The following is a 16,221-nucleotide window of genomic DNA, read 5'->3' as shown; positions in this document are numbered from 1 at the left end:
AAAAATTAAATAATTAAAAAATGCACGTTGCAAAAAAGTTTGGGGGTGCAACACGAGGACTTCCCAAGAGGTCACCCATCTTAGTACTACTCTCGCCCAAGCACGTTTAACTTCGGAGTTCTGATGGGATCCGGTGCATTAGTGCTGGTATGATCGCACCCGTCATCCCATGCAAAAACTAAGCATATATTCCATACTGGACGCCCCTTTCTCCCGTATGCTCATCCTTCACGTGCATGCACAAGCCCCCGGACCCCAAACACTGACCCCCGCCTCGAAAACGTGCACGCCATGGTGAAAAAAAAATTAAATAATTAAAAAATGCACGTTGCAAAAAAGTTTGGGGGTGCAACACGAGGACTTCCCAAGAGGTCACCCATCTTAGTACTACTCTCGCCCAAGCACGTTTAGCTTCGGAGTTCTGATGGGATCCGGTGCATTAGTGCTGGTATGATCGCACCCGTCATCCCATGCAAAAACTAAGCATATATTCCATACTGGACGCCCCTTTCTCCCGTATGCTCATCCTTCACGTGCATGCACAAGCCCCCGGACCCCAAACACTGACCCCCGCCTCGAAAACGTGCACGCCATGGTGAAAAAAAAATTAAATAATTAAAAAATGCACGTTGCAAAAAAGTTTGGGCCCGCCTCGAAAACGTGCACGCCATGGTGAAAAAAAAATTAAATAATTAAAAAATGCACGTTGCAAAAAAGTTTGGGGGTGCAACACGAGGACTTCCCAAGAGGTCACCCATCTTAGTACTACTCTCGCCCAAGCACGTTTAGCTTCGGAGTTCTGATGGGATCCGGTGCATTAGTGCTGGTATGATGGCACCCGTTATCCCATGCAAAAACTAAGCATATATTCCATACTGGGCGCCCCTTTCTCCCGTATGCTCATCCTTCACGTGCATGCACAAGCCCCCAGACCCCAAACACTGACCTCCGCCTCGTAAACGTGCACGCCATGGTGAAAAAAAAAATTAAATAATTAAAAAATGCACGTTGCAAAAAAGTTTGGGGGTGCAACACGAGGACTTCCCAAGAGGTCACCCATCTTAGTACTACTCTCGCCCAAGCACGTTTAGCTTCGGAGTTCTGATGGGATCCGGTGCATTAGTGCTGGTATGATCGCACCCGTCATCCCATGCAAAAACTAAGCATATATTCCATACTGGGCGCCCCTTTCTCCCGTATGCTCATCCTTCACGTGCATGCACAAGCCCCCGGACCCCAAACACTGACCCCCGCCTCGTAAACGTGCACGCCATGGTGAAAAAAAAATTAAATAATTAAAAAATGCACGTTGCAAAAAAGTTTGGGGGTGCAACACGAGGACTTCCCAAGAGGTCACCCATCTTAGTACTACTCTCGCCCAAGCACGTTTAACTTCGGAGTTCTGATGGGATCCGGTGCATTAGTGCTGGTATGATCGCACCCGTCATCCCATGCAAAAACTAAGCATATATTCCATACTGGACGCCCCTTTCTCCCGTATGCTCATCCTTCACGTGCATGCACAAGCCCCCGGACCCCAAACACTGACCCCCGCCTCGAAAACGTGCACGCCATGGTGAAAAAAAAATTAAATAATTAAAAAATGCACGTTGCAAAAAAGTTTGGGGGTGCAACACGAGGACTTCCCAAGAGGTCACCCATCTTAGTACTACTCTCGCCCAAGCACGTTTAGCTTCGGAGTTCTGATGGGATCCGGTGCATTAGTGCTGGTATGATCGCACCCGTCATCCCATGCAAAAACTAAGCATATATTCCATACTGGACGCCCCTTTCTCCCGTATGCTCATCCTTCACGTGCATGCACAAGCCCCCGGACCCCAAACACTGACCCCCGCCTCGAAAACGTGCACGCCATGGTGAAAAAAAAATTAAATAATTAAAAAATGCACGTTGCAAAAAAGTTTGGGCCCGCCTCGAAAACGTGCACGCCATGGTGAAAAAAAAATTAAATAATTAAAAAATGCACGTTGCAAAAAAGTTTGGGGGTGCAACACGAGGACTTCCCAAGAGGTCACCCATCTTAGTACTACTCTCGCCCAAGCACGTTTAGCTTCGGAGTTCTGATGGGATCCGGTGCATTAGTGCTGGTATGATGGCACCCGTTATCCCATGCAAAAACTAAGCATATATTCCATACTGGGCGCCCCTTTCTCCCGTATGCTCATCCTTCACGTGCATGCACAAGCCCCCAGACCCCAAACACTGACCTCCGCCTCGTAAACGTGCACGCCATGGTGAAAAAAAAAATTAAATAATTAAAAAATGCACGTTGCAAAAAAGTTTGGGGGTGCAACACGAGGACTTCCCAAGAGGTCACCCATCTTAGTACTACTCTCGCCCAAGCACGTTTCACTTCGGAGTTCTGATGGGATCCGGTGCATTAGTGCTGGTATGATCGCACCCGTCATCCCATGCAAAAACTAAGCATATATTCCATACTGGGCGCCCCTTTCTACCGTATGCTCATCCTTCACGTGCATGCACAAGCCCCCGGACCCCAAACACTGACCCCCGCCTCGAAAACGTGCACGCCATGGTGAAAAAAAAAATTAAATAATTAAAAAATGCACAATGCAAAAAAGTTTGGGCCCGCCTCGAAAACGTGCACGCCATGGTGAAAAAAAATTAAATAATTAAAAAATGCACGTTGCAAAAAAGTTTGGGGGTGCAACACGAGGACTTCCCAAGAGGTCACCCATTTTAGTACTACTCTCGCCCAAGCACGTTTAACTTCGGAGTTCTGATGGGATCCGGTGCATTAGTGCTGGTATGATCGCACCCGTCATCCCATGCAAAAACTAAGCATATATTCCATACTGGGCGCCCCTTTCTCCCGTATGCTCATCCTTCACGTGCATGCACAAGCCCCCGGACCCCAAACACTGACCCCCGCCTCGAAAACGTGCACGCCATGGTGAAAAAAAAATTAAATAATTAAAAAATGCACGTTGCAAAAAAGTTTGGGGGTGCAACACGAGGACTTCCCAAGAGGTCACCCATCTTAGTACTACTCTCGCCCAAGCACGTTTAGCTTCGGAGTTCTGATGGGATCCGGTGCATTAGTGCTGGTATGATCGCACCCGTCATCCCATGCAAAAACTAAGCATATATTCCATACTGGGCGCCCCTTTCTCCCGTATGCTCATCCTTCACGTGCATGCACAAGCCCCCGGACCCCAAACACTGACCCCCGCCTCGAAAACGTGCACGTTGCAAAAAAGTTTGGGGGTGCAACACGAGGACTTCCCAAGAGGTCACCCATCTTAGTACTACTCTCGCCCAAGCACGTTTAGCTTCGGAGTTCTGATGGGATCCGGTGCATTAGTGCTGGTATGATCGCACCCGTCATCCCATGCAAAAACTAAGCATATATTCCATACTGGGCGCCCCTTTCTCCCGTATGCTCATCCTTCACGTGCATGCACAAGCCCCGGGACCCCAAACACTGACCCCCGCCTCGAAAACGTGCACGCCATGGTGAAAAAAAATTTAAATAATTAAAAAATGCACGTTGCAAAAAAGTTTGGGCCCGCCTCGAAAACGTGCACGCCATGGTGAAAAAAAAATTAAATAATTAAAAAATGCACGTTGCAAAAAAGTTTGGGGGTGCAACACGAGGACTTCCCAAGAGGTCACCCATCTTAGTACTACTCTCGCCTAAGCACGTTTAATTTCGGAGTTCTGATGGGATCCGGTGCATTAGTGCTGGTATGATCGCACCCGTCATCCCATGCAAAAACTAAGCATATATTCCATACTGGACGCCCCTTTCTCCCGTATGCTCATCCTTCACGTGCATGCACAAGCCCCCGGACCCCAAACACTGACCCCCGCCTCGAAAACGTGCACGCCATGGTGAAAAAAAAAATTAAATAATTAAAAAATGCACGTTGTAAAAAAGTTTGGGCCCGCCTCGAAAACGTGCACGCCATGGTGAAAAAAAAATTAAATAATTAAAAAATGCACGTTGCAAAAAAGTTTGGGGGTGCAACACGAGGACTTCCCAAGATGTCACCCATCTTAGTACTACTCTCGCCCAAGCACGTTTAACTTCGGAGTTCTGATGGGATCCGGTGCATTAGTGCTGGTATGATCGCACCCGTCATCCCATGCAAAAACTAAGCATATATTCCATACTGGGCGCCCCTTTCTCCCGTATGCTCATCCTTCACGTGAAAGCACAAGCCCCCGGACCCCAAACACTGACCCCTGCCTCGAAAACGTGCACGCCATGGTGAAAAAAAAAATTAAATAATTAAAAAATGCACGTTGCAAAAAAGTTTGGGCCCGCCTCGAAAACGTGCACGCCATGGTGAAAAAAAATTTAAATAATTAAAAAATGCACGTTGCAAAAAAGTTTAGGGGTGCAACACGAGGACTTCCCAAGAGGTCACCCATCTTAGTACTACTCTCGCCCAAGCACGTTTGACTTCGGAGTTCTGATGGGATCCGGTGCATTAGTGCTGGTATGATCGCACCCGTCATCCCATGCAAAAACTAAGCATATATTCCATACTGGACGCCCCTTTCTCCCGTATGCTCATCCTTCACGTGCATGCACAAGCCCCCGGACCCCAAACACTGACCCCCGCCTCGTAAACGTGCACGCCATGGTGAAAAAAAAATTAAATAATTAAAAAATGCACGTTGCAAAAAAGTTTGGGGGTGCAACACGAGGACTTCCCAAGAGGTCACCCATCTTAGTACTACTCTCGCCCGAGCACGTTTGACTTCGGAGTTCTGATGGGATCCGGTGCATTAGTGCTGGTATGATCGCACCCGTCATCCCATGCAAAAACTAAGCATATATTCCATACTGGGCGCCCCTTTCTCCCGTATGCTCATCCTTCACGTGCATGCACAAGCCCCCGGACCCCAAACACTGACCCCCGCCTCGAAAACGTGCACGCCATGGTGAAAAAAAAAATTAAATAATTAAAAAATGCACGTTGCAAAAAAGTTTGGGCCCGCCTCGAAAACGTGCACGCCATGGTGAAAAAAAAATTAAATAATTAAAAAATGCACGTTGCAAAAAAGTTTGGGGGTGCAACACGAGGACTTCCCAAGAGGTCACCCATCTTAGTACTACTCTCGCCCAAGCACGTTTGACTTCGGAGTTCTGATGGGATCCGGTGCATTAGTGCTGGTATGATCGCACCCGTCATCCCATGCAAAAACTAAGCATATATTCCATACTGGACGCCCCTTTCTCCCGTATGCTCATCCTTCACGTGCATGCACAAGCCCCCGGACCCCAAACACTGACCCCCGCCTCGTAAACGTGCACGCCATGGTGAAAAAAAAAATTAAATAATTAAAAAATGCACGTTGCAAAAAAGTTTGGGGGTGCAACACGAGGACTTCCCAAGAGGTCACCCATCTTAGTACTACTCTCGCCCAAGCACGTTTAACTTCGGAGTTCTGATGGGATCCGGTGCATTAGTGCTGGTATGATCGCACCCGTCATCCTATGCAAAAACTAAGCATATATTCCATATTGGGCGCCCCTTTCTCCCGTATGCTCATCCTTCACGTGCATGCACAAGCCCCCGGACCCCAAACACTGACCCCCGCCTCGAAAACGTGCACGCCATGGTGAAAAAAAAAATTAAATAATTAAAAAATGCACGTTGCAAAAAAGTTTGGGCCCGCCTCGAAAACGTGCACGCCATGGTGAAAAAAAAATTAAATAATTAAAAAATGCACGTTGCAAAAAAGTTTGGGGGTGCAACACGAGGACTTCCCAAGAGGTCACCCATCTTAGTACTACTCTCGCCCAAGCACATTTAACTTCGGAGTTCTGATGGGATTCGGTGCATTAGTGCTGGTATGATCGCACCCGTCATCCCATGCAAAAACTAAGCATATATTCCATACTGGGCGCCCCTTTCTCCCGTATGCTCATCCTTCACGTGCATGCACAAGCCCCCGGACCCCAAACACTGACCCCCGCCTCGAAAACGTGCACGCCATGGTGAAAAAAAAATTAAATAATTAAAAAATGCACGTTGCAAAAAAGTTTGGGTCTGCCTCGAAAACGTGCACGCCATGGTGAAAAAAAAATTAAATAATTAAAAAATGCACGTTGTAAAATTTTGGGGGTGCAACACGAGGACTTCCCAAGAGGTCACCCATCTTAGTACTACTCTCGCCCAAGCACGTTTAACTTCGGAGTTCTGATGGGATCCGGTGCATTAGTGCTGGTATGATCGCACCCGTCATCCCATGCAAAAACTAAGCATATATTCCATACTGGGCGCCCCTTTCTCCCGTATGCTCATCCTTCACGTGCATGCACAAGCCCCCGGACCCCAAACACTGACCCCCGCCTCGAAAACGTGCACGCCATGGTGAAAAAAAAATTAAATAATTAAAAAATGCACGTTGTAAAAAAGGTTGGGCCCGCCTCGAAAACGTGCACGCCATGGTGAAAAAAAAATTAAATAATTAAAAAATGCACGTTGCAAAAAAGTTTGGGGGTGCAACACGAGGACTTCCCAAGAGGTCACCCATCTTAGTACTACTCTCGCCCAAGCACGTTTAACTTCGGAGTTCTGATGGGATCCGGTGCATTAGTGCTGGTATGATCGCACCCGTCATCCCATGCAAAAACTAAGCATATATTCCATACTGGGCGCCCCTTTCTCCCGTATGCTCATCCTTCACGTGCATGCACAAGCCCCCGGACCCCAAACACTGACCCCCGCCTCGAAAACGTGCACGCCATGGTGAAAAAAAAATTAAATAATTAAAAAATGCACGTTGCAAAAAAGTTTGGGCCCGCCTCGAAAACGTGCACGCCATGGTGAAAAAAAAATTAAATAATTAAAAAATGCACGTTGCAAAAAAGTTTGGGGGTGCAACACGAGGACTTCCCAAGAGGTCACCCATCTTAGTACTACTCTCGCCCAAGCACGTTTGACTTCGGAGTTCTGATGGGATCCGGTGCATTAGTGCTGGTATGATCGCACCCGTCATCCCATGCAAAAACTAAGCATATATTCCATACTGGGCGCCCCTTTCTCCCGTATGCTCATCCTTCACGTGCATGCACAAGCCCCCGGACCCCAAACACTGACCCCGCCTCGTAAACGTGCACGCCATGGTGAAAAAAAAAATTAAATAATTAAAAAATGCACGTTGCAAAAAAGTTTGGGGGTGCAACACGAGGACTTCCCAAGAGGTCACCCATCTTAGTACTACTCTCGCCCAAGCACGTTTGACTTCGGAGTTCTGATGGGATCCGGTGCATTAGTGCTGGTATGATCGCACCCGTCATCCCATGCAAAAACTAAGCATATATTCCATACTGGGCGCCCCTTTCTCCCGTATACTCATCCTTCACGTGCATGCACAAGCCCCCGGACCCCAAACACTGACCCCGCCTCGTAAACGTGCACGCCATGGTGAAAAAAAAAATTAAATAATTAAAAAATGCACGTTGCAAAAAAGTTTGGGGGTGCAACACGAGGACTTCCCAAGAGGTCACCCATCTTAGTACTACTCTCGCCCAAGCACGTTTATCTTCGGAGTTCTGATGGGATCCGGTGCATTAGTGCTGGTATGATCGCACCCGTCATCCCATGCAAAAACTAAGCATATATTCCATACTGGGCGCCCCTTTCTCCCGTATGCTCATCCTTCACGTGCATGCACAAGCCCCCGGACCCCAAACACTGACCCCCGCCTCGAAAACGTGCACGCCATGGTGAAAAAAAAATTAAATAATTAAAAAATGCACGTTGTAAAAAAGGTTGGGCCCGCCTCGAAAACGTGCACGCCATGGTGAAAAAAAAATTAAATAATTAAAAAATGCACGTTGCAAAAAAGTTTGGGGGTGCAACACGAGGACTTCCCAAGAGGTCACCCATCTTAGTACTACTCTCGCCCAAGCACGTTTAACTTCGGAGTTCTGATGGGATCCGGTGCATTAGTGCTGGTATGATCGCACCCGTCATCCCATGCAAAAACTAAGCATATATTCCATACTGGGCGCCCCTTTCTCCCGTATGCTCATCCTTCACGTGCATGCACAAGCCCCCGGACCCCAAACACTGACCCCCGCCTCGAAAACGTGCACGCCATGGTGAAAAAAAAATTAAATAATTAAAAAATGCACGTTGCAAAAAAGTTTGGGCCCGCCTCGAAAACGTGCACGCCATGGTGAAAAAAAATTAAATAATTAAAAAATGCACGTTGCAAAAAAGTTTGGGGGTGCAACACGAGGACTTCCCAAGAGGTCACCCATCTTAGTACTACTCTCGCCCAAGCACGTTTGACTTCGGAGTTCTGATGGGATCCGGTGCATTAGTGCTGGTATGATCGCACCCGTCATCCCATGCAAAAACTAAGCATATATTCCATACTGGGCGCCCCTTTCTCCCGTATGCTCATCCTTCACGTGCATGCACAAGCCCCCGGACCCCAAACACTGACCCCGCCTCGTAAACGTGCACGCCATGGTGAAAAAAAAAATTAAATAATTAAAAAATGCACGTTGCAAAAAAGTTTGGGGGTGCAACACGAGGACTTCCCAAGAGGTCACCCATCTTAGTACTACTCTCGCCCAAGCACGTTTGACTTCGGAGTTCTGATGGGATCCGGTGCATTAGTGCTGGTATGATCGCACCCGTCATCCCATGCAAAAACTAAGCATATATTCCATACTGGGCGCCCCTTTCTCCCGTATGCTCATCCTTCACGTGCATGCACAAGCCCCCGGACCCCAAACACTGACCCCGCCTCGTAAACGTGCACGCCATGGTGAAAAAAAAAATTAAATAATTAAAAAATGCACGTTGCAAAAAAGTTTGGGGGTGCAACACGAGGACTTCCCAAGAGGTCACCCATCTTAGTACTACTCTCGCCCAAGCACGTTTAACTTCGGAGTTCTGATGGGATCCGGTGCATTAGTGCTGGTATGATCGCACCCGTCATCCCATGCAAAAACTAAGCATATATTCCATACTGGACGCCCCTTTCTCCCGTATGCTCATCCTTCACGTGCATGCACAAGCCCCCGGACCCCAAACACTGACCCCCGCCTCGAAAACGTGCACGCCATGGTGAAAAAAAAATTAAATAATTAAAAAATGCACGTTGCAAAAAAGTTTGGGGGTGCAACACGAGGACTTCCCAAGAGGTCACCCATCTTAGTACTACTCTCGCCCAAGCACGTTTAGCTTCGGAGTTCTGATGGGATCCGGTGCATTAGTGCTGGTATGATCGCACCCGTCATCCCATGCAAAAACTAAGCATATATTCCATACTGGGCGCCCCTTTCTCCCGTATGCTCATCCTTCACGTGCATGCACAAGCCCCCGGACCCCAAACACTGACCCCCGCCTCGTAAACGTGCACGCCATGGTGAAAAAAAAATTAAATAATTAAAAAATGCACGTTGCAAAAAAGTTTGGGGGTGCAACACGAGGACTTCCCAAGAGGTCACCCATCTTAGTACTACTCTCGCCCAAGCACGTTTAACTTCGGAGTTCTGATGGGATCCGGTGCATTAGTGCTGGTATGATCGCACCCGTCATCCCATGCAAAAACTAAGCATATATTCCATACTGGACGCCCCTTTCTCCCGTATGCTCATCCTTCACGTGCATGCACAAGCCCCCGGACCCCAAACACTGACCCCCGCCTCGAAAACGTGCACGCCATGGTGAAAAAAAAATTAAATAATTAAAAAATGCACGTTGCAAAAAAGTTTGGGCCCGCCTCGAAAACGTGCACGCCATGGTGAAAAAAAAATTAAATAATTAAAAAATGCACGTTGCAAAAAAGTTTGGGGGTGCAACACGAGGACTTCCCAAGAGGTCACCCATCTTAGTACTACTCTCGCCCAAGCACGTTTAGCTTCGGAGTTCTGATGGGATCCGGTGCATTAGTGCTGGTATGATGGCACCCGTTATCCCATGCAAAAACTAAGCATATATTCCATACTGGGCGCCCCTTTCTCCCGTATGCTCATCCTTCACGTGCATGCACAAGCCCCCGGACCCCAAACACTGACCTCCGCCTCGTAAACGTGCACGCCATGGTGAAAAAAAAATTAAATAATTAAAAAATGCACGTTGCAAAAAAGTTTGGGGGTGCAACACGAGGACTTCCCAAGAGGTCACCCATCTTAGTACTACTCTCGCCCAAGCACGTTTCACTTCGGAGTTCTGATGGGATCCGGTGCATTAGTGCTGGTATGATCGCACCCGTCATCCCATGCAAAAACTAAGCATATATTCCATACTGGGCGCCCCTTTCTCCCGTATGCTCATCCTTCACGTGCATGCACAAGCCCCCGGACCCTAAACACTGACCCCCGCCTCGAAAACGTGCTCGCCATGGTGAAAAAAAAAATTAAATAATTAAAAAATGCACGTTGCAAAAAAGTTTGGGCCCGCCTCGAAAACGTGCACGCCATGGTGAAAAAAAATTAAATAATTAAAAAATGCACGTTGCAAAAAAGTTTGGGGGTGCAACACGAGGACTTCCCAAGAGGTCACCCATCTTAGTACTACTCTCGCCCAAGCACGTTTAACTTCGGAGTTCTGATGGGATCCGGTGCATTAGTGCTGGTATGATCGCACCCGTCATCCCATGCAAAAACTAAGCATATATTCCATACTGGGCGCCCCTTTCTCCCGTATGCTCATCCTTCACGTGCATGCACAAGCCCCCGGACCCCAAACACTGACCCCCGTCTCGAAAACGTGCACGCCATGGTGAAAAAAAAATTAAATAATTAAAAAATGCACGTTGCAAAAAAGTTTGGGGGTGCAACACGAGGACTTCCCAAGAGGTCACCCATCTTAGTACTACTCTCGCCCAAGCACGTTTGACTTCGGAGTTCTGATGGGATCCGGTGCATTAGTGCTGGTATGATCGCACCCGTCATCCCATGCAAAAACTAAGCATATATTCCATACTGGGCGCCCCTTTCTCCCGTATGCTCATCCTTCACGTGCATGCACAAGCCCCCGGACCCCAAACACTGACCCCGCCTCGTAAACGTGCACGCCATGGTGAAAAAAAAAATTAAATAATTAAAAAATGCACGTTGCAAAAAAGTTTGGGGGTGCAACACGAGGACTTCCCAAGAGGTCACCCATCTTAGTACTACTCTCGCCCAAGCACGTTTAACTTCGGAGTTCTGATGGGATCCGGTGCATTAGTGCTGGTATGATCGCACCCGTCATCCCATGCAAAAACTAAGCATATATTCCATACTGGACGCCCCTTTCTCCCGTATGCTCATCCTTCACGTGCATGCACAAGCCCCCGGACCCCAAACACTGACCCCCGCCTCGAAAACGTGCACGCCATGGTGAAAAAAAAATTAAATAATTAAAAAATGCACGTTGCAAAAAAGTTTGGGGGTGCAACACGAGGACTTCCCAAGAGGTCACCCATCTTAGTACTACTCTCGCCCAAGCACGTTTATCTTCGGAGTTCTGATGGGATCCGGTGCATTAGTGCTGGTATGATCGCACCCGTCATCCCATGCAAAAACTAAGCATATATTCCATACTGGGCGCCCCTTTCTCCCGTATGCTCATCCTTCACGTGCATGCACAAGCCCCCGGACCCCAAACACTGACCCCCGCCTCGAAAACGTGCACGCCATGGTGAAAAAAAAATTAAATAATTAAAAAATGCACGTTGTAAAAAAGGTTGGGCCCGCCTCGAAAACGTGCACGCCATGGTGAAAAAAAAATTAAATAATTAAAAAATGCACGTTGCAAAAAAGTTTGGGGGTGCAACACGAGGACTTCCCAAGAGGTCACCCATCTTAGTACTACTCTCGCCCAAGCACGTTTAACTTCGGAGTTCTGATGGGATCCGGTGCATTAGTGCTGGTATGATCGCACCCGTCATCCCATGCAAAAACTAAGCATATATTCCATACTGGGCGCCCCTTTCTCCCGTATGCTCATCCTTCACGTGCATGCACAAGCCCCCGGACCCCAAACACTGACCCCCGCCTCGAAAACGTGCACGCCATGGTGAAAAAAAAATTAAATAATTAAAAAATGCACGTTGCAAAAAAGTTTGGGCCCGCCTCGAAAACGTGCACGCCATGGTGAAAAAAAATTAAATAATTAAAAAATGCACGTTGCAAAAAAGTTTGGGGGTGCAACACGAGGACTTCCCAAGAGGTCACCCATCTTAGTACTACTCTCGCCCAAGCACGTTTGACTTCGGAGTTCTGATGGGATCCGGTGCATTAGTGCTGGTATGATCGCACCCGTCATCCCATGCAAAAACTAAGCATATATTCCATACTGGGCGCCCCTTTCTCCCGTATGCTCATCCTTCACGTGCATGCACAAGCCCCCGGACCCCAAACACTGACCCCGCCTCGTAAACGTGCACGCCATGGTGAAAAAAAAAATTAAATAATTAAAAAATGCACGTTGCAAAAAAGTTTGGGGGTGCAACACGAGGACTTCCCAAGAGGTCACCCATCTTAGTACTACTCTCGCCCAAGCACGTTTGACTTCGGAGTTCTGATGGGATCCGGTGCATTAGTGCTGGTATGATCGCACCCGTCATCCCATGCAAAAACTAAGCATATATTCCATACTGGGCGCCCCTTTCTCCCGTATGCTCATCCTTCACGTGCATGCACAAGCCCCCGGACCCCAAACACTGACCCCGCCTCGTAAACGTGCACGCCATGGTGAAAAAAAAAATTAAATAATTAAAAAATGCACGTTGCAAAAAAGTTTGGGGGTGCAACACGAGGACTTCCCAAGAGGTCACCCATCTTAGTACTACTCTCGCCCAAGCACGTTTAACTTCGGAGTTCTGATGGGATCCGGTGCATTAGTGCTGGTATGATCGCACCCGTCATCCCATGCAAAAACTAAGCATATATTCCATACTGGACGCCCCTTTCTCCCGTATGCTCATCCTTCACGTGCATGCACAAGCCCCCGGACCCCAAACACTGACCCCCGCCTCGAAAACGTGCACGCCATGGTGAAAAAAAAATTAAATAATTAAAAAATGCACGTTGCAAAAAAGTTTGGGGGTGCAACACGAGGACTTCCCAAGAGGTCACCCATCTTAGTACTACTCTCGCCCAAGCACGTTTAGCTTCGGAGTTCTAATGGGATCCGGTGCATTAGTGCTGGTATGATCGCACCCGTCATCCCATGCAAAAACTAAGCATATATTCCATACTGGGCGCCCCTTTCTCCCGTATGCTCATCCTTCACGTGCATGCACAAGCCCCCGGACCCCAAACACTGACCCCCGCCTCGTAAACGTGCACGCCATGGTGAAAAAAAAATTAAATAATTAAAAAATGCACGTTGCAAAAAAGTTTGGGGGTGCAACACGAGGACTTCCCAAGAGGTCACCCATCTTAGTACTACTCTCGCCCAAGCACGTTTAACTTCGGAGTTCTGATGGGATCCGGTGCATTAGTGCTGGTATGATCGCACCCGTCATCCCATGCAAAAACTAAGCATATATTCCATACTGGACGCCCCTTTCTCCCGTATGCTCATCCTTCACGTGCATGCACAAGCCCCCGGACCCCAAACACTGACCCCCGCCTCGAAAACGTGCACGCCATGGTGAAAAAAAAATTAAATAATTAAAAAATGCACGTTGCAAAAAAGTTTGGGCCCGCCTCGAAAACGTGCACGCCATGGTGAAAAAAAAATTAAATAATTAAAAAATGCACGTTGCAAAAAAGTTTGGGGGTGCAACACGAGGACTTCCCAAGAGGTCACCCATCTTAGTACTACTCTCGCCCAAGCACGTTTAGCTTCGGAGTTCTGATGGGATCCGGTGCATTAGTGCTGGTATGATGGCACCCGTTATCCCATGCAAAAACTAAGCATATATTCCATACTGGGCGCCCCTTTCTCCCGTATGCTCATCCTTCACGTGCATGTACAAGCCCCCGGACCCCAAACACTGACCTCCGCCTCGTAAACGTGCACGCCATGGTGAAAAAAAAATTAAATAATTAAAAAATGCACGTTGCAAAAAAGTTTGGGGGTGCAACACGAGGACTTCCCAAGAGGTCACCCATCTTAGTACTACTCTCGCCCAAGCACGTTTCACTTCGGAGTTCTGATGGGATCCGGTGCATTAGTGCTGGTATGATCGCACCCGTCATCCCATGCAAAAACTAAGCATATATTCCATACTGGGCGCCCCTTTCTCCCGTATGCTCATCCTTCACGTGCATGCACAAGCCCCCGGACCCTAAACACTGACCCCCGCCTCGAAAACGTGCTCGCCATGGTGAAAAAAAAAATTAAATAATTAAAAAATGCACGTTGCAAAAAAGTTTGGGCCCGCCTCGAAAACGTGCACGCCATGGTGAAAAAAAATTAAATAATTAAAAAATGCACGTTGCAAAAAAGTTTGGGGGTGCAACACGAGGACTTCCCAAGAGGTCACCCATCTTAGTACTACTCTCGCCCAAGCACGTTTAACTTCGGAGTTCTGATGGGATCCGGTGCATTAGTGCTGGTATGATCGCACCCGTCATCCCATGCAAAAACTAAGCATATATTCCATACTGGGCGCCCCTTTCTCCCGTATGCTCATCCTTCACGTGCATGCACAAGCCCCCGGACCCCAAACACTGACCCCCGTCTCGAAAACGTGCACGCCATGGTGAAAAAAAAATTAAATAATTAAAAAATGCACGTTGCAAAAAAGTTTGGGGGTGCAACACGAGGACTTCCCAAGAGGTCACCCATCTTAGTACTACTCTCGCCCAAGCACGTTTAGCTTCGGAGTTCTGATGGGATCCGGTGCATTAGTGCTGGTATGATCGCACCCGTCATCCCATGCAAAAACTAAGCATATATTCCATACTGGGCGCCCCTTTCTCCCGTATGCTCATCCTTCACGTGCATGCACAAGCCCCCGGACCCCAAACACTTGACCTCCGCCTCGTAAACGTGCACGCCATGGTGAAAAAAAAATTAAATAATTAAAAAATGCACGTTGCAAAAAAGTTTGGGGGTGCAACACGAGGACTTCCCAAGAGGTCACCCATCTTAGTACTACTCTCGCCCAAGCACGTTTAGCTTCGGAGTTCTGATGGGATCCGGTGCATTAGTGCTGGTATGATCGCACCCGTCATCCCATGCAAAAACTAAGCATATATTCCATACTGGGCGCCCCTTTCTCCCGTATGCTCATCCTTCACGTGCATGCACAAGCCCCCGGACCCCAAACACTGACCCCCGCCTCGTAAACGTGCACGCCATGGTGAAAAAAAAATTAAATAATTAAAAAATGCACGTTGCAAAAAAGTTTGGGGGTGCAACACGAGGACTTCCCAAGAGGTCACCCATCTTAGTACTACTCTCGCCCAAGCACGTTTAACTTCGGAGTTCTGATGGGATCCGGTGCATTAGTGCTGGTATGATCGCACCCGTCATCCCATGCAAAAACTAAGCATATATTCCATACTGGACGCCCCTTTCTCCCGTATGCTCATCCTTCACGTGCATGCACAAGCCCCCGGACCCCAAACACTGACCCCCGCCTCGAAAACGTGCACGCCATGGTGAAAAAAAAATTAAATAATTAAAAAATGCACGTTGCAAAAAAGTTTGGGCCCGCCTCGAAAACGTGCACGCCATGGTGAAAAAAAAATTAAATAATTAAAAAATGCACGTTGCAAAAAAGTTTGGGGGTGCAACACGAGGACTTCCCAAGAGGTCACCCATCTTAGTACTACTCTCGCCCAAGCACGTTTAGCTTCGGAGTTCTGATGGGATCCGGTGCATTAGTGCTGGTATGATGGCACCCGTTATCCCATGCAAAAACTAAGCATATATTCCATACTGGGCGCCCCTTTCTCCCGTATGCTCATCCTTCACGTGCATGCACAAGCCCCCGGACCCCAAACACTGACCTCCGCCTCGTAAACGTGCACGCCATGGTGAAAAAAAAATTAAATAATTAAAAAATGCACGTTGCAAAAAAGTTTGGGGGTGCAACACGAGGACTTCCCAAGAGGTCACCCATCTTAGTACTACTCTCGCCCAAGCACGTTTAACTTCGGAGTTCTGATGGGATCCGGTGCATTAGTGCTGGTATGATCGCACCCGTCATCCCATGCAAAAACTAACCATATATTCCATACTGGGCGCCCCTTTCTCCCGTATGCTCATCCTTCACGTGCATGCACAAGCCCCCGGACCCCAAACACTGACC

The 16,221-nt window shown here is 47.9% G+C and overlaps 49 non-coding genes across 49 annotated transcripts; all 49 read right to left on the bottom strand.

Moving 5' to 3' along the window:
• Positions 1-42: 42 nt before the first annotated feature.
• On the bottom strand, positions 43-161 carry LOC136211548 (5S ribosomal RNA). Its single transcript, XR_010678748.1, has one exon. It is a non-coding gene; the product is annotated as a 5S ribosomal RNA (ribosomal RNA).
• A 182-nt stretch (positions 162-343) lies between these two features.
• Positions 344-462, bottom strand: LOC136211823 (5S ribosomal RNA). The gene has a single exon (XR_010679012.1). It is a non-coding gene; the product is annotated as a 5S ribosomal RNA (ribosomal RNA).
• A 259-nt stretch (positions 463-721) lies between these two features.
• On the bottom strand, positions 722-840 carry LOC136214305 (5S ribosomal RNA). The gene has a single exon (XR_010681397.1). It is a non-coding gene; the product is annotated as a 5S ribosomal RNA (ribosomal RNA).
• A 183-nt stretch (positions 841-1,023) lies between these two features.
• LOC136211822 (5S ribosomal RNA) lies at positions 1,024-1,142 on the bottom strand. The gene has a single exon (XR_010679011.1). It is a non-coding gene; the product is annotated as a 5S ribosomal RNA (ribosomal RNA).
• A 182-nt stretch (positions 1,143-1,324) lies between these two features.
• Positions 1,325-1,443, bottom strand: LOC136211547 (5S ribosomal RNA). Its single transcript, XR_010678747.1, has one exon. It is a non-coding gene; the product is annotated as a 5S ribosomal RNA (ribosomal RNA).
• A 182-nt stretch (positions 1,444-1,625) lies between these two features.
• LOC136211821 (5S ribosomal RNA) lies at positions 1,626-1,744 on the bottom strand. The gene has a single exon (XR_010679010.1). It is a non-coding gene; the product is annotated as a 5S ribosomal RNA (ribosomal RNA).
• A 259-nt stretch (positions 1,745-2,003) lies between these two features.
• Positions 2,004-2,122, bottom strand: LOC136214304 (5S ribosomal RNA). Its single transcript, XR_010681396.1, has one exon. It is a non-coding gene; the product is annotated as a 5S ribosomal RNA (ribosomal RNA).
• A 183-nt stretch (positions 2,123-2,305) lies between these two features.
• On the bottom strand, positions 2,306-2,424 carry LOC136212094 (5S ribosomal RNA). The gene has a single exon (XR_010679269.1). It is a non-coding gene; the product is annotated as a 5S ribosomal RNA (ribosomal RNA).
• A 259-nt stretch (positions 2,425-2,683) lies between these two features.
• Positions 2,684-2,802, bottom strand: LOC136212001 (5S ribosomal RNA). The gene has a single exon (XR_010679181.1). It is a non-coding gene; the product is annotated as a 5S ribosomal RNA (ribosomal RNA).
• A 182-nt stretch (positions 2,803-2,984) lies between these two features.
• LOC136211819 (5S ribosomal RNA) lies at positions 2,985-3,103 on the bottom strand. Its single transcript, XR_010679009.1, has one exon. It is a non-coding gene; the product is annotated as a 5S ribosomal RNA (ribosomal RNA).
• A 143-nt stretch (positions 3,104-3,246) lies between these two features.
• On the bottom strand, positions 3,247-3,365 carry LOC136211818 (5S ribosomal RNA). The gene has a single exon (XR_010679008.1). It is a non-coding gene; the product is annotated as a 5S ribosomal RNA (ribosomal RNA).
• A 259-nt stretch (positions 3,366-3,624) lies between these two features.
• On the bottom strand, positions 3,625-3,743 carry LOC136215113 (5S ribosomal RNA). The gene has a single exon (XR_010682164.1). It is a non-coding gene; the product is annotated as a 5S ribosomal RNA (ribosomal RNA).
• Positions 3,744-4,003: 260 nt separating this feature from the next.
• LOC136214610 (5S ribosomal RNA) lies at positions 4,004-4,122 on the bottom strand. Its single transcript, XR_010681691.1, has one exon. It is a non-coding gene; the product is annotated as a 5S ribosomal RNA (ribosomal RNA).
• Positions 4,123-4,382: 260 nt separating this feature from the next.
• On the bottom strand, positions 4,383-4,501 carry LOC136212261 (5S ribosomal RNA). The gene has a single exon (XR_010679426.1). It is a non-coding gene; the product is annotated as a 5S ribosomal RNA (ribosomal RNA).
• A 182-nt stretch (positions 4,502-4,683) lies between these two features.
• Positions 4,684-4,802, bottom strand: LOC136213274 (5S ribosomal RNA). The gene has a single exon (XR_010680395.1). It is a non-coding gene; the product is annotated as a 5S ribosomal RNA (ribosomal RNA).
• Positions 4,803-5,062: 260 nt separating this feature from the next.
• LOC136212260 (5S ribosomal RNA) lies at positions 5,063-5,181 on the bottom strand. The gene has a single exon (XR_010679425.1). It is a non-coding gene; the product is annotated as a 5S ribosomal RNA (ribosomal RNA).
• Positions 5,182-5,364: 183 nt separating this feature from the next.
• On the bottom strand, positions 5,365-5,483 carry LOC136211546 (5S ribosomal RNA). The gene has a single exon (XR_010678746.1). It is a non-coding gene; the product is annotated as a 5S ribosomal RNA (ribosomal RNA).
• Positions 5,484-5,743: 260 nt separating this feature from the next.
• LOC136214653 (5S ribosomal RNA) lies at positions 5,744-5,862 on the bottom strand. The gene has a single exon (XR_010681732.1). It is a non-coding gene; the product is annotated as a 5S ribosomal RNA (ribosomal RNA).
• A 257-nt stretch (positions 5,863-6,119) lies between these two features.
• On the bottom strand, positions 6,120-6,238 carry LOC136211545 (5S ribosomal RNA). Its single transcript, XR_010678745.1, has one exon. It is a non-coding gene; the product is annotated as a 5S ribosomal RNA (ribosomal RNA).
• Positions 6,239-6,497: 259 nt separating this feature from the next.
• Positions 6,498-6,616, bottom strand: LOC136211544 (5S ribosomal RNA). The gene has a single exon (XR_010678744.1). It is a non-coding gene; the product is annotated as a 5S ribosomal RNA (ribosomal RNA).
• Positions 6,617-6,875: 259 nt separating this feature from the next.
• On the bottom strand, positions 6,876-6,994 carry LOC136212259 (5S ribosomal RNA). Its single transcript, XR_010679424.1, has one exon. It is a non-coding gene; the product is annotated as a 5S ribosomal RNA (ribosomal RNA).
• A 182-nt stretch (positions 6,995-7,176) lies between these two features.
• On the bottom strand, positions 7,177-7,295 carry LOC136212258 (5S ribosomal RNA). Its single transcript, XR_010679423.1, has one exon. It is a non-coding gene; the product is annotated as a 5S ribosomal RNA (ribosomal RNA).
• A 182-nt stretch (positions 7,296-7,477) lies between these two features.
• Positions 7,478-7,596, bottom strand: LOC136212967 (5S ribosomal RNA). Its single transcript, XR_010680103.1, has one exon. It is a non-coding gene; the product is annotated as a 5S ribosomal RNA (ribosomal RNA).
• Positions 7,597-7,855: 259 nt separating this feature from the next.
• Positions 7,856-7,974, bottom strand: LOC136211543 (5S ribosomal RNA). Its single transcript, XR_010678743.1, has one exon. It is a non-coding gene; the product is annotated as a 5S ribosomal RNA (ribosomal RNA).
• A 258-nt stretch (positions 7,975-8,232) lies between these two features.
• On the bottom strand, positions 8,233-8,351 carry LOC136212256 (5S ribosomal RNA). Its single transcript, XR_010679421.1, has one exon. It is a non-coding gene; the product is annotated as a 5S ribosomal RNA (ribosomal RNA).
• Positions 8,352-8,533: 182 nt separating this feature from the next.
• On the bottom strand, positions 8,534-8,652 carry LOC136212254 (5S ribosomal RNA). Its single transcript, XR_010679420.1, has one exon. It is a non-coding gene; the product is annotated as a 5S ribosomal RNA (ribosomal RNA).
• A 182-nt stretch (positions 8,653-8,834) lies between these two features.
• Positions 8,835-8,953, bottom strand: LOC136211542 (5S ribosomal RNA). The gene has a single exon (XR_010678742.1). It is a non-coding gene; the product is annotated as a 5S ribosomal RNA (ribosomal RNA).
• Positions 8,954-9,135: 182 nt separating this feature from the next.
• LOC136211817 (5S ribosomal RNA) lies at positions 9,136-9,254 on the bottom strand. Its single transcript, XR_010679007.1, has one exon. It is a non-coding gene; the product is annotated as a 5S ribosomal RNA (ribosomal RNA).
• Positions 9,255-9,436: 182 nt separating this feature from the next.
• Positions 9,437-9,555, bottom strand: LOC136211541 (5S ribosomal RNA). The gene has a single exon (XR_010678741.1). It is a non-coding gene; the product is annotated as a 5S ribosomal RNA (ribosomal RNA).
• Positions 9,556-9,814: 259 nt separating this feature from the next.
• Positions 9,815-9,933, bottom strand: LOC136214302 (5S ribosomal RNA). The gene has a single exon (XR_010681394.1). It is a non-coding gene; the product is annotated as a 5S ribosomal RNA (ribosomal RNA).
• Positions 9,934-10,115: 182 nt separating this feature from the next.
• On the bottom strand, positions 10,116-10,234 carry LOC136212093 (5S ribosomal RNA). Its single transcript, XR_010679268.1, has one exon. It is a non-coding gene; the product is annotated as a 5S ribosomal RNA (ribosomal RNA).
• Positions 10,235-10,493: 259 nt separating this feature from the next.
• Positions 10,494-10,612, bottom strand: LOC136211539 (5S ribosomal RNA). The gene has a single exon (XR_010678739.1). It is a non-coding gene; the product is annotated as a 5S ribosomal RNA (ribosomal RNA).
• Positions 10,613-10,794: 182 nt separating this feature from the next.
• LOC136212253 (5S ribosomal RNA) lies at positions 10,795-10,913 on the bottom strand. Its single transcript, XR_010679419.1, has one exon. It is a non-coding gene; the product is annotated as a 5S ribosomal RNA (ribosomal RNA).
• A 182-nt stretch (positions 10,914-11,095) lies between these two features.
• Positions 11,096-11,214, bottom strand: LOC136211538 (5S ribosomal RNA). The gene has a single exon (XR_010678738.1). It is a non-coding gene; the product is annotated as a 5S ribosomal RNA (ribosomal RNA).
• A 182-nt stretch (positions 11,215-11,396) lies between these two features.
• Positions 11,397-11,515, bottom strand: LOC136212965 (5S ribosomal RNA). Its single transcript, XR_010680101.1, has one exon. It is a non-coding gene; the product is annotated as a 5S ribosomal RNA (ribosomal RNA).
• Positions 11,516-11,774: 259 nt separating this feature from the next.
• On the bottom strand, positions 11,775-11,893 carry LOC136211537 (5S ribosomal RNA). The gene has a single exon (XR_010678737.1). It is a non-coding gene; the product is annotated as a 5S ribosomal RNA (ribosomal RNA).
• A 258-nt stretch (positions 11,894-12,151) lies between these two features.
• LOC136212252 (5S ribosomal RNA) lies at positions 12,152-12,270 on the bottom strand. Its single transcript, XR_010679418.1, has one exon. It is a non-coding gene; the product is annotated as a 5S ribosomal RNA (ribosomal RNA).
• Positions 12,271-12,452: 182 nt separating this feature from the next.
• LOC136212251 (5S ribosomal RNA) lies at positions 12,453-12,571 on the bottom strand. Its single transcript, XR_010679417.1, has one exon. It is a non-coding gene; the product is annotated as a 5S ribosomal RNA (ribosomal RNA).
• A 182-nt stretch (positions 12,572-12,753) lies between these two features.
• Positions 12,754-12,872, bottom strand: LOC136211536 (5S ribosomal RNA). Its single transcript, XR_010678736.1, has one exon. It is a non-coding gene; the product is annotated as a 5S ribosomal RNA (ribosomal RNA).
• Positions 12,873-13,054: 182 nt separating this feature from the next.
• On the bottom strand, positions 13,055-13,173 carry LOC136212019 (5S ribosomal RNA). Its single transcript, XR_010679198.1, has one exon. It is a non-coding gene; the product is annotated as a 5S ribosomal RNA (ribosomal RNA).
• Positions 13,174-13,355: 182 nt separating this feature from the next.
• Positions 13,356-13,474, bottom strand: LOC136211535 (5S ribosomal RNA). The gene has a single exon (XR_010678735.1). It is a non-coding gene; the product is annotated as a 5S ribosomal RNA (ribosomal RNA).
• Positions 13,475-13,733: 259 nt separating this feature from the next.
• LOC136214301 (5S ribosomal RNA) lies at positions 13,734-13,852 on the bottom strand. Its single transcript, XR_010681393.1, has one exon. It is a non-coding gene; the product is annotated as a 5S ribosomal RNA (ribosomal RNA).
• Positions 13,853-14,034: 182 nt separating this feature from the next.
• LOC136212092 (5S ribosomal RNA) lies at positions 14,035-14,153 on the bottom strand. The gene has a single exon (XR_010679267.1). It is a non-coding gene; the product is annotated as a 5S ribosomal RNA (ribosomal RNA).
• Positions 14,154-14,412: 259 nt separating this feature from the next.
• On the bottom strand, positions 14,413-14,531 carry LOC136211534 (5S ribosomal RNA). Its single transcript, XR_010678734.1, has one exon. It is a non-coding gene; the product is annotated as a 5S ribosomal RNA (ribosomal RNA).
• Positions 14,532-14,713: 182 nt separating this feature from the next.
• LOC136211815 (5S ribosomal RNA) lies at positions 14,714-14,832 on the bottom strand. Its single transcript, XR_010679005.1, has one exon. It is a non-coding gene; the product is annotated as a 5S ribosomal RNA (ribosomal RNA).
• A 183-nt stretch (positions 14,833-15,015) lies between these two features.
• On the bottom strand, positions 15,016-15,134 carry LOC136211814 (5S ribosomal RNA). The gene has a single exon (XR_010679003.1). It is a non-coding gene; the product is annotated as a 5S ribosomal RNA (ribosomal RNA).
• Positions 15,135-15,316: 182 nt separating this feature from the next.
• Positions 15,317-15,435, bottom strand: LOC136211533 (5S ribosomal RNA). The gene has a single exon (XR_010678733.1). It is a non-coding gene; the product is annotated as a 5S ribosomal RNA (ribosomal RNA).
• Positions 15,436-15,694: 259 nt separating this feature from the next.
• On the bottom strand, positions 15,695-15,813 carry LOC136214300 (5S ribosomal RNA). Its single transcript, XR_010681392.1, has one exon. It is a non-coding gene; the product is annotated as a 5S ribosomal RNA (ribosomal RNA).
• Positions 15,814-15,995: 182 nt separating this feature from the next.
• Positions 15,996-16,114, bottom strand: LOC136211532 (5S ribosomal RNA). Its single transcript, XR_010678732.1, has one exon. It is a non-coding gene; the product is annotated as a 5S ribosomal RNA (ribosomal RNA).
• Between the last annotated feature and the right edge of the window lie 107 nt (positions 16,115-16,221).

The sequence above is a fragment of the Euphorbia lathyris genome, chromosome 1 (assembly GCF_963576675.1).
Source record: "Euphorbia lathyris chromosome 1, ddEupLath1.1, whole genome shotgun sequence".
Classification (NCBI taxonomy): Eukaryota; Viridiplantae; Streptophyta; class Magnoliopsida; order Malpighiales; family Euphorbiaceae; genus Euphorbia; species Euphorbia lathyris.
This window is presented reverse-complemented; position numbering and strand designations above follow the sequence as displayed.